The sequence below is a fragment of the Oncorhynchus mykiss genome, chromosome 7 (genome assembly GCF_013265735.2).
Source record: "Oncorhynchus mykiss isolate Arlee chromosome 7, USDA_OmykA_1.1, whole genome shotgun sequence".
NCBI lineage: Eukaryota > Metazoa > Chordata > Actinopteri > Salmoniformes > Salmonidae > Oncorhynchus > Oncorhynchus mykiss.
Window position 1 is genome coordinate 40,092,526 of NC_048571.1, and position 9,106 is coordinate 40,101,631.

The following is a 9,106-nucleotide window of genomic DNA, read 5'->3' on the forward strand; positions in this document are numbered from 1 at the left end:
AGGGTCAATGTTATATGATACCGTTTTCGATTGCACTTTGTCCTTTTACACGGCTGCATGCATTGTTCAATCATTTAATCATGGTTTCACACATCATTGATGAAACTTGAATGAGATATTACCCCCCCCTCCCCCTCATGCACCAAATCAGATGTAGTAAAGGACATGGAGGGGGAAACCCTTTCTGCAATAGTAGCCCACCTAAATCAGCAGAGTTCGTGCTGATGTGGACTTAACTCAGCTATGAGAATACTCAGGTATACATCCTCCTCTCTCATCTATTTAGCTTCTAACTCTGCTATCATATAACATACAACTGTTAAGGGAATGTTTATCAATGATGACTAATTATGTATACATTTCAATCAGGACTGACTAATCAGAATACTATTATGTTACAGTATATGTACTAATCAGAATACTATTATGTTGCTGTATATGTATGAGTTTTCTTTCTTGATCCCAGTACTGAATATAATGTGTGTGAATGTGGTCAAGAGTTAGAACAATGACTGTCTGTTCCTTGGTAGGAATGAATGAACGATATCTTCAGACTGGCTAGAATGCTTATCTACACTAGAAGACCTTGGCTCGTAAATTATATTAAATTGGTAGGGAGACGGATGTGGGAAGGCTTGAGATACAGCCTTTGTACTGGAACGGAGATGGCACGGGTTGGTGCTGAAACTAATGACGTCATTTTCAGTTTATAACCTGTGGTAAACTGTATCGTATTCAGTACTCTCGTGAATAAAGGCTGCTATTTGACTTTAAGACCGGACTCTGTCCATTTCTATAAAATAAGGGTCATACAAATTCTTATGAATTGACAGTGTTTAATTTTAATTGGGAATTAAAACAGAGGAATTAAATTCCTGCAACAACAACATAGGCAGTGTATGACTCTAACAGTTAGGAAAACAAACACAGAGAGGATAAGAGACGTAGGCCTACACAGTTACTGTCCAGGCTCTCATCAAACATATTAATTTGCCCCAAATTACACTATACAGTGGGGAGAAAAAGTATTTGATACACTTCCGATTTTACAGGTTTTCCTACTTACAAAGCATGTAGAGGTCTGTACTTTTTATCATAGGTACACTTCAACTGTGAGAGACGGAATCTAAAACAAAAATCCAGTGGGTAAATTTGGGTAAATTTTGTCATCGACTGAGGGACCTTACAGATAATTGAGTACAGACATGAGGTAGTCATAATTAATATGCTAAACAACTTTTTTATGTGACTTGTTAAGCACATTTTTACTCCTGAACTTATTTGCTTGCTATAGCAAAGCAGTTGAATACCTATTGACTCAAGACATTTCAGCTTTTAATTTGTATTTAATTTTTTTTGAAAAAAACAACATGTCCATTTTGGACTCTGGCAGCTCCTGACAGACGGGCGGCTCTGGCAGCTCCTGACAGACGGGCGGCTCTGGCAGCTCAGGACAGACGGGAGACTCTGGCAGCTCAGGACAGACGGGAGACTCTGGCAGCTCAGGACACACGGGAGACTCTGGCAGCTCAGGACAGACGGGAGACTCTGGCAGCTCAGGACAGACGGGAGACTCTGGCAGCTCAGGACAGACGGGAGACTCTGACAGGGCTGGGCAGGAGGAAGACTCTGGCAGCACTGGACAGGTGGGCGCACCTGTAGGGAGGAGATGGAGAGACAGACTGGTGCGAGGGGCTTCCACCAGAAGGCTGGTGCGTGGAGGTGGCACCGGATAGACCGGACCGTGAAGGTGCACTGGAGGCCTTGAGCTACGAGCCTACCCAACCCTACCTGGCTGAATGCTCCCCGTAGCCAGGCCAGTGTGGCGAGGTGGAATAGCCCACACTGGGCTGTGCTGGCGAACCGGGGACACCATACGTAGGGCTGGTGCCATGCACCCCGGCCCGAGGAGACGCACTGGAGACCAGATGCGCTGAGCCGGCTTCATGGTACCTGGCTCGATGCCCACTCTAGCCCGGCCGATACGAGGCGCTGCTATGTACCGCACCGGGCTATGCCTGCGCACCGGGGACACCGTGTGCCTCACGGCATAACACGGTGCCTGCTCGGTCCCTCTCTCTCCACAGTAAGCACGGGGAGTTGGCTCAGGTCTCCTACCTGACTTAGCCACACTCCCCGAGTGCCTCCCCCCAAGAAATATTTGGGGCTGCCTCTCGGGCTTCCAACCGCGCTGCCGTGCTGCCTCCTCATACCACCGCCTCTCGGCTTTCGCTGCCTCCAGCTCTGCCTTGGGGCGGCGATGCTCTCCAGCCTGTGCCCAGGGTCCCTTGCCGTCCAGAATCTCCTCCCATGTCCAGGAGTCCTGAGATCGCTGCTGCTGCCCTTTACCACACTGTTTGGTCCTTTGGTGGTGGGTGCTGTCTGTGATTTATTTAGAATTTTAGGCACACTTAACCAGCATGGCTACCACAGCATTCTGCAGAGATACGCCATCTTATCTGGTTTGCGCTTAATGGGACTATCATTTGTTTTTTCAACAGGACAACACACCACCAGGCTGTGTAAGGGCTATTTGACCATGAATGAGAGTGATGGAGTGCTGCATCGGATGACCTGGCCTCCACAATCACCCGACCTCAACCCAATGGAGATGGTTTGGGATGAGTTGGTGTAATGGATCCTATGTGTAGCTGGTGTAGAGAGTCAGGCGCAGGACAGTAGATATGAGTAATCAACGTACTTTTACTCAAAATATCAAATATACAAAGTAACAAATACACGCACACCATGACAGACCGACAATACAATAAACAATCACTCACAAAAAAACATGGGAACAGAGGGTTAAATAATGAACAAGTAATTGTGGGATTGAAAATCAGGTGTGTAAAACAAAGACAAAACAAATGGATAATGAAAAATGGATCAGCGGTGGCTATAAGGCCGGTGACGTCGAACGCCGCCCGAACAAGGAGAGGGACCGACTTCGGCAGAAGTCATGACAGTTGGACTGCAGAGTGAAGGAAAAGCAGCCAACAAGTGCTCAGCATGTTTGGGAACTCCTTCAAGACTGTTGGAAAAGCATTCCAGGTTAAGCTGGTTAAGAGAATGCCAATTGTTTGAAAGCTGGCAAAGGGTAGCTACTTTGAAGAATCTAAAATATATTTATATTGATTTGTTTTAAGAATTTGTAGGTTACTCCATGATCCCATATGTGTTATTTGATGTCTTCACTATTATCATATAAAATAGTAAAAATAAAGAAAAACCCTTGAATGGGTAGGTGTGTCCAGAATTTTGACTGGTACTGTATTTAAACCACTTCCATATACAGTAGACTTCCATAGATTTTTTAAAAAACTGGTACCGGGCTACCTTCAGACAAGTCTTGTGATGCTTATGGCCGTCCTAGAGCAAACATGTACAACAGATGTGTTCGTGAGAGTATCACATGATACAAAGACAGCGACACAGCAACTTTCAGAGGGAAGTACATCCATTGGGCAAAAATGAGCTGAATCAACGTTGTTTCCACGTCAATTGAACCACAAAATTCATTGTGATCAATCAATCAATCAAACTGTATTTGTCACATGCTTCATAAAAAAACAGGTGTATACTAACAATGAAATGCTTACTTATGGGCCCTTCTCAACAATGCAGAAATACTTTAAAAAAAATTTAGAAAGATGAAAACACAAGGAATACATATACAATGAGTAACAATAACTTGGCTATATACTCGGGGTACGAGGTAATATATACTTATTAATGATTTGGTAAGCTCCTCAATGTTATCGGATGAACCCTCAGACATAATTTACAAATGAAGCATTGCGCTTAATGAGTCAGATCAGAGGGAGGCAATAGGGATGACCAGGGATGTGTCTTAATAAGTGAGTGCATTGGACCATTTTCCAGTCCTGCTAATAATTCAAAATGTAACAAGTACTTTTGGGTGTCAGGGAAAATATATGGAGTAAAAAGTACATTATTTTATTTAGGAATGTAGTGAAGTAAAAGTAGTCAAAAATATAAATAGTAAAGTAAAGTACTGATACCCCAAGAAACGACTTAAGTAAAAATAATTTAACGTGCTACTTAAGTACTTTACACCACTGAGAATAGGCCAATGCATATGTCCAAAACCTGCTTCAGGTTTACAAAAACATTGTTGCCTTAAATTGGTTTATCATGTGTAAGAGAGCCATGGGGTCATGTTCTTTCAAGAATTTGAGCACATTATAAAACATTATACAGTACGTATGTACTTTCTAGAAAGTGCTACAGAAATGTCTACCATGGGCACATGAAGACTTCACAGGCTAAAATATAGTTTTCAGACTCACAATTGAAAACATCATCAGTCTCATCCCACTGTGCACCAGATGTCTCATTAAGGATGTAGCGTCTTCTGGGAAATATAATTTTAGAATTTCGTTTTGTTCCCACTTATTAAGCAAGGCAATCTGATGAGACACCCCAATGAGACTGAACATCCTACTGCATCACTGTCCTCCAAAACCACAACACATAAACACCGATTTACCATTATATTGCCTATCAGAGTCATACAGACACACATGGATGCACCTGTCACTGTTTGAGAGGATCCTAATTCCACCCAAAAAGGATTATAGGGCACTACACAATTCCATTTCATGAGCCATCAAGCAGACTCCTCTAAAACATACAAAACATCTCTCCTGGAGAGAGAGAGAGGAGCTCAGAAACATGTGTCAAGGCTTTTCAGTGTTGATTTTAGCATGTAAATCTTTTAGCATGTGACTCAAATCCACAACACAGTACTTAACAATACCTGAATTGCACTATGACAGTGACAATCGGTGTACAACAACCTGTTAGGGCATACATAAAGCTGTCCCAACAGCAGAGCTTTCTTTTCAGCACCATGGAGTGAATCCTTACCACCACTACACCTGGCTATTAGCGGAGCCTTGTCTGGCAGTGAAATAGTTCATTCAGCCTCATTTACTGCCTTTTAAAAAAACATAGCTGACATGGCTGACTTGCTTAAACAAATATGGTTTCTACTGACAATTGAGATGGACAAACAATGGCATAAGGGAACGATAATAGTAATTTTGATTAAGACATAGCGCTAGGACGGACGTAGTCAATACAGTATAACTATTTGTTGAGCACTTTTGAAATATACAGTGACAGAATTCGGAACATAAGCCATTCTTACAGTATTCTCCCTGTACACCACCAAGTCAGAACCGTAGGATAAATAAAGGGTACATATAAGCAGACAACGAAAGCTCTTACAATGTTCGAAGGTGACATTTCACCATCAAGTCAGGACAGTAGGCTAAGTTATGAGGGGGAAAGGGACCAAATTATTAGGGTGGGGCACATGGGCTACTAACAGCTTACTACACAATATACACTTTCTTAGCTACAGTAAACATGTCTCCTTAGCATATTACATAATTTATGCAACAGCATACAATACATTATTGGACTCTCAGTTGTGCTGCGCTCACTTGAACAGGAAGGTGGCGTGGCGGTCCTTCTTGTGGGTATATTTTGTCATCAAACTTTGTCATCAGTGTCTAGCATTCTCTGGATTTATGGTGCTTTCAAGACAACTGGGAACTGAAAAAAACAAGGTTGAATCATGACGTCAGTGATCTTCAGGTTGGAGCTCTAGAAAGGTCCCCGAGTTCCCGACTTCCTAGCTGGATGACCGTTCAAAACTTATTTTCCCAGTGGAGCTCACTGAAGTCTGAGATTTCCAAATTCCGAGTTTCCAGTTGTTTTGAGTGCGGGAGAATGTATTCAACCTTTTCTGTCTCATGGTGTTGCATGTGAATGTTTATTATTTTAAGCTTGGAAAAGAGGACCTTAAACCCAGGCTTGGACCACACACCATCTCCACAGAATAGCAGGCAGGGAAGCAAAATACGGATTGCTTTGCAAAGCTTGCAGTTAGCCACTGATTTCTTCAAAACCACTCATTGTTGAATTTGCGATTTCCAACTTCTTGTGTAATGTTTATGTTAAATGGCCGATGAGCACCGATAAGTTTGATCAATAATTTCTCATTTGAAAAGGATTTGCCTGTAGATTGTCGACGTGATTAATGACGATGACCACTTGTCTAGCGGTATGATGTTGACATGATCGGTCCAATCAAAGCTATGGTAGATATAACGTGATTTGACGTCATTTTATTTTATTTGAAGTAATTTTACCCTTTTTGCTTCCAGGTTGAACCCTTTTGGGTTCCATAACCTTTTTGGGTTCCATCTGCATGGAACCCATAAGGGTTCTACCTGGTATCAAAAAGTGTTTTTCAAAGGTTTATCCTATGGGGACAGCGGAATAGCCCTTTTAGGTTCTACTATATAGAGGTCTGTGGAGATACAGGAATATTTATTAACGTGTATTTTTATGTTGAGTAGGAAAGAAAACAACAATTGACCTCAACTTGCAAAAAATATAGTTTAATTACAGGCCTTACTATAATGTTGCATCTTCACTTTTGAAGTTCATCCATTTTAATACAGTTAAACCCCAAACTTTTCTCTCCCTCTTACCCCACCAACCCAAAATAACCCTGACTCCATCTCATTGATTTATAAACGAGTGGTCTTATCACCATCGGCACTGGTACGTATCTCAGTATCCTCCCTCATGACGTGGCCAACTCAGCACTATTCCACTATGTGTGCGTGTGGCTGTGGCTCCTCTGAATCACCTCTGCTGTGCCAAGAGGAGGTGGACTCCTCTGCATCTAAACCAGGATAGTCTCTGTCCAGGCAGTCCTGTACACATAGTGCCCCTGAGGACCGACAGGCCTGAACATCACCTGATAACACAACAGCACCATAGCATCTTGGAAACATCTTGGAAATATTCACTTCTCACTGTGGATGTTGATGCCTTTCAATACAATCATCTTAGTCTTGATTTGTAATATAGATGTTCCATCCTTATGCTTATGACTCATGACCAAGGTATGCTTATAAGGAATTTGGAATTACTCAGCTCAGTTGGTAGACCATGGCGCTTTCAATGCCAGGATAGTGGGTTCAATTCCCGGGACCACCCGTACATAAAATGTATGCATGCATGACATAGTCGCTTTGGACAAAAGTGACTGCTCAATGACATATATTATACTGTATATTATTATCAGGTATGAGATCTATAAACTGCTGCATTTTCACTGAGTTCCACTTCACCTTACAAACAACGCCCTTCAGAGTGATGCTGATGCGGAAGACTTTGAAATCAGCCCAAGAAAATTAACGCTTTTGTGGAATACGCAGTCAACATAGGCAGTGATGCTGCAACGCCTACAGGTACAAGCTACACATGGTGGAATGGGCCAATGTGGTTGATTTGGTATGAGAAACCTAGCTTTGACAGTTACGATAACTTTTAAACCATGATGGTACAGTGTAGCAGCTGTTCAGTGCATGAGCCCTTCCAGAATAGCTTGTTCAGCAGAATTGACCTTGCATGCGCCTCTCCAAGCATTGTATTGTACGTATACTGGAACAGGGCTGTTCCTTTCAGGAAGAATAAATAAACTGCTGCCATAATCTCATTTGATCAACTATCTACCTTCCATGTTCTCCAACTGTTAGGATAGCAATCTAACAGAATTGTATCAACATTATGTCAATCTTATATCAACTTGATATCAATGGATTAATAGAACCTGAAATGGTTGTTTGTCATTTTCTCTCGGGTTAAGCAGTTTTATTGCAACAATGTTGAAAAGACATTTGAAAAACATTGAGTTGTGACTAAAACACACTCCACCGAACACTCTGGTTACAGTTTAATCAGCATACCTGAAGTGGATTGAATCCATAAGGTGTGAAACATGTTGTTTCAATGTTTTCTAACGTGAATATCCCCATCCCAAGTTTGACTCTTTCACACACATTTTCCACTATTATGTAAGATGATACTGCAGCACTGTGTGAAGCTACGCACGAGGACTTGGCACAATGCTGAGAGAGAAAGTTCCTCTCTGGCAGCTTCCCTTTCCCTGAAGTGTCTCTCTGTGCATTAAAACCGTAGGAATTTACAACTGGGGAAGATATTATCGTCTGCTATAATTACTCTGAGCCTTTCCTTCTCCCACCGCAGTCCTCTAGATAGGCACTGTAATGAGGCATGGTATGGCCGTGACTAAATTATACAAGACCACTGCATTCATCACTGATCATCAAACATGCACATACAGTAAGAAAGTGCACATTACCTGTATCGGAGAGAGCTGCCGTCTCCTGAAAACGAGAGACAGAGGGACTTCTCTCTGTTGCACCTGCAGGACACTTGAGATATGGTCTTGGAAGAAGGGGGAAAAAGTATTATCTTGAAGATGAATCGCTTTTGGTTTACCCCCTATGAAAAAGATAAGCCTATTGTAACTGCTCAGTCCCTGCAGTCACCCCTGGGGATCTCTTCCCAAAAGCCCTCTTCACACACACTCTCTCACACATACACACACACACACACACACACACACACAAAAGAGTTGTGGTAGGGCCTGTGCTGCTGAGTTAATCAGTGGGGGAAATGAAAAGAAACACACACGCACATTAACATTCTCTCACACTGCAAATCAGCACCAGCATCAGAGCTATGTGCTGTTTCCCTGCTGTATTTCCCGGCACTGCAGCCTCATTGGCTGAAGAGCTACTCAATAAAAATCCTACTCGTCATCAATTGGGTGGTGGGGCTTTTTTATGGCGCACTCTGTACTCTGCTCCTCCTCCTCCTCTCTGTCATTTTTTTCTCTCTCCAGTACATACAGAGGGGAATGCTGAGCTTTGAAAATTATATGAAGGGTGAAATGGAGGTTGGAGGGTTGGAATGGAGAGGGAGAGAGAGTAAGGGAGCGAGGGAGGCGTAAAAGCTGGGAGAATCGATAGGCAGGGAGGAGCGACGTGCCGTGCAGACGCTGAGCCTGGTACAATGCAGGGGCTCAGAGAATCTGGCCGTATGTGCTGCTCTCTCCTCCCGACAACGCTGCCTCTATACAGGACCAGAGTGCAGTGAGGTGTGTGAAGCGGGAAAAGGGGGTGCCAATCTCCCAGGGTTGGCTCTGTTGCAGCAGAGCAGTCAGGAAGTTTGTCCAGGCAGCGGCCATGACGCT

The 9,106-nt window shown here is 43.0% G+C and overlaps 1 protein-coding gene across 2 annotated transcripts in view; it reads right to left on the reverse strand.

Annotated features, from left to right (window-relative positions):
- LOC110527738 (synaptotagmin-2) overlaps positions 1-8,625 on the reverse strand; it is a 73,944-nt gene extending 65,319 nt beyond the window's left edge. Inside the window, exon 1 of one of the 2 annotated variants that reach the window (XM_021609209.2) lies at positions 8,210-8,625. The gene's annotated coding sequence lies outside the window, so the exon portion shown is untranslated. The remainder of the gene's footprint in view (positions 1-8,209) is intronic. The other variant, XM_021609214.2, reaches the window with a different exon arrangement.
- Between the last annotated feature and the right edge of the window lie 481 nt (positions 8,626-9,106).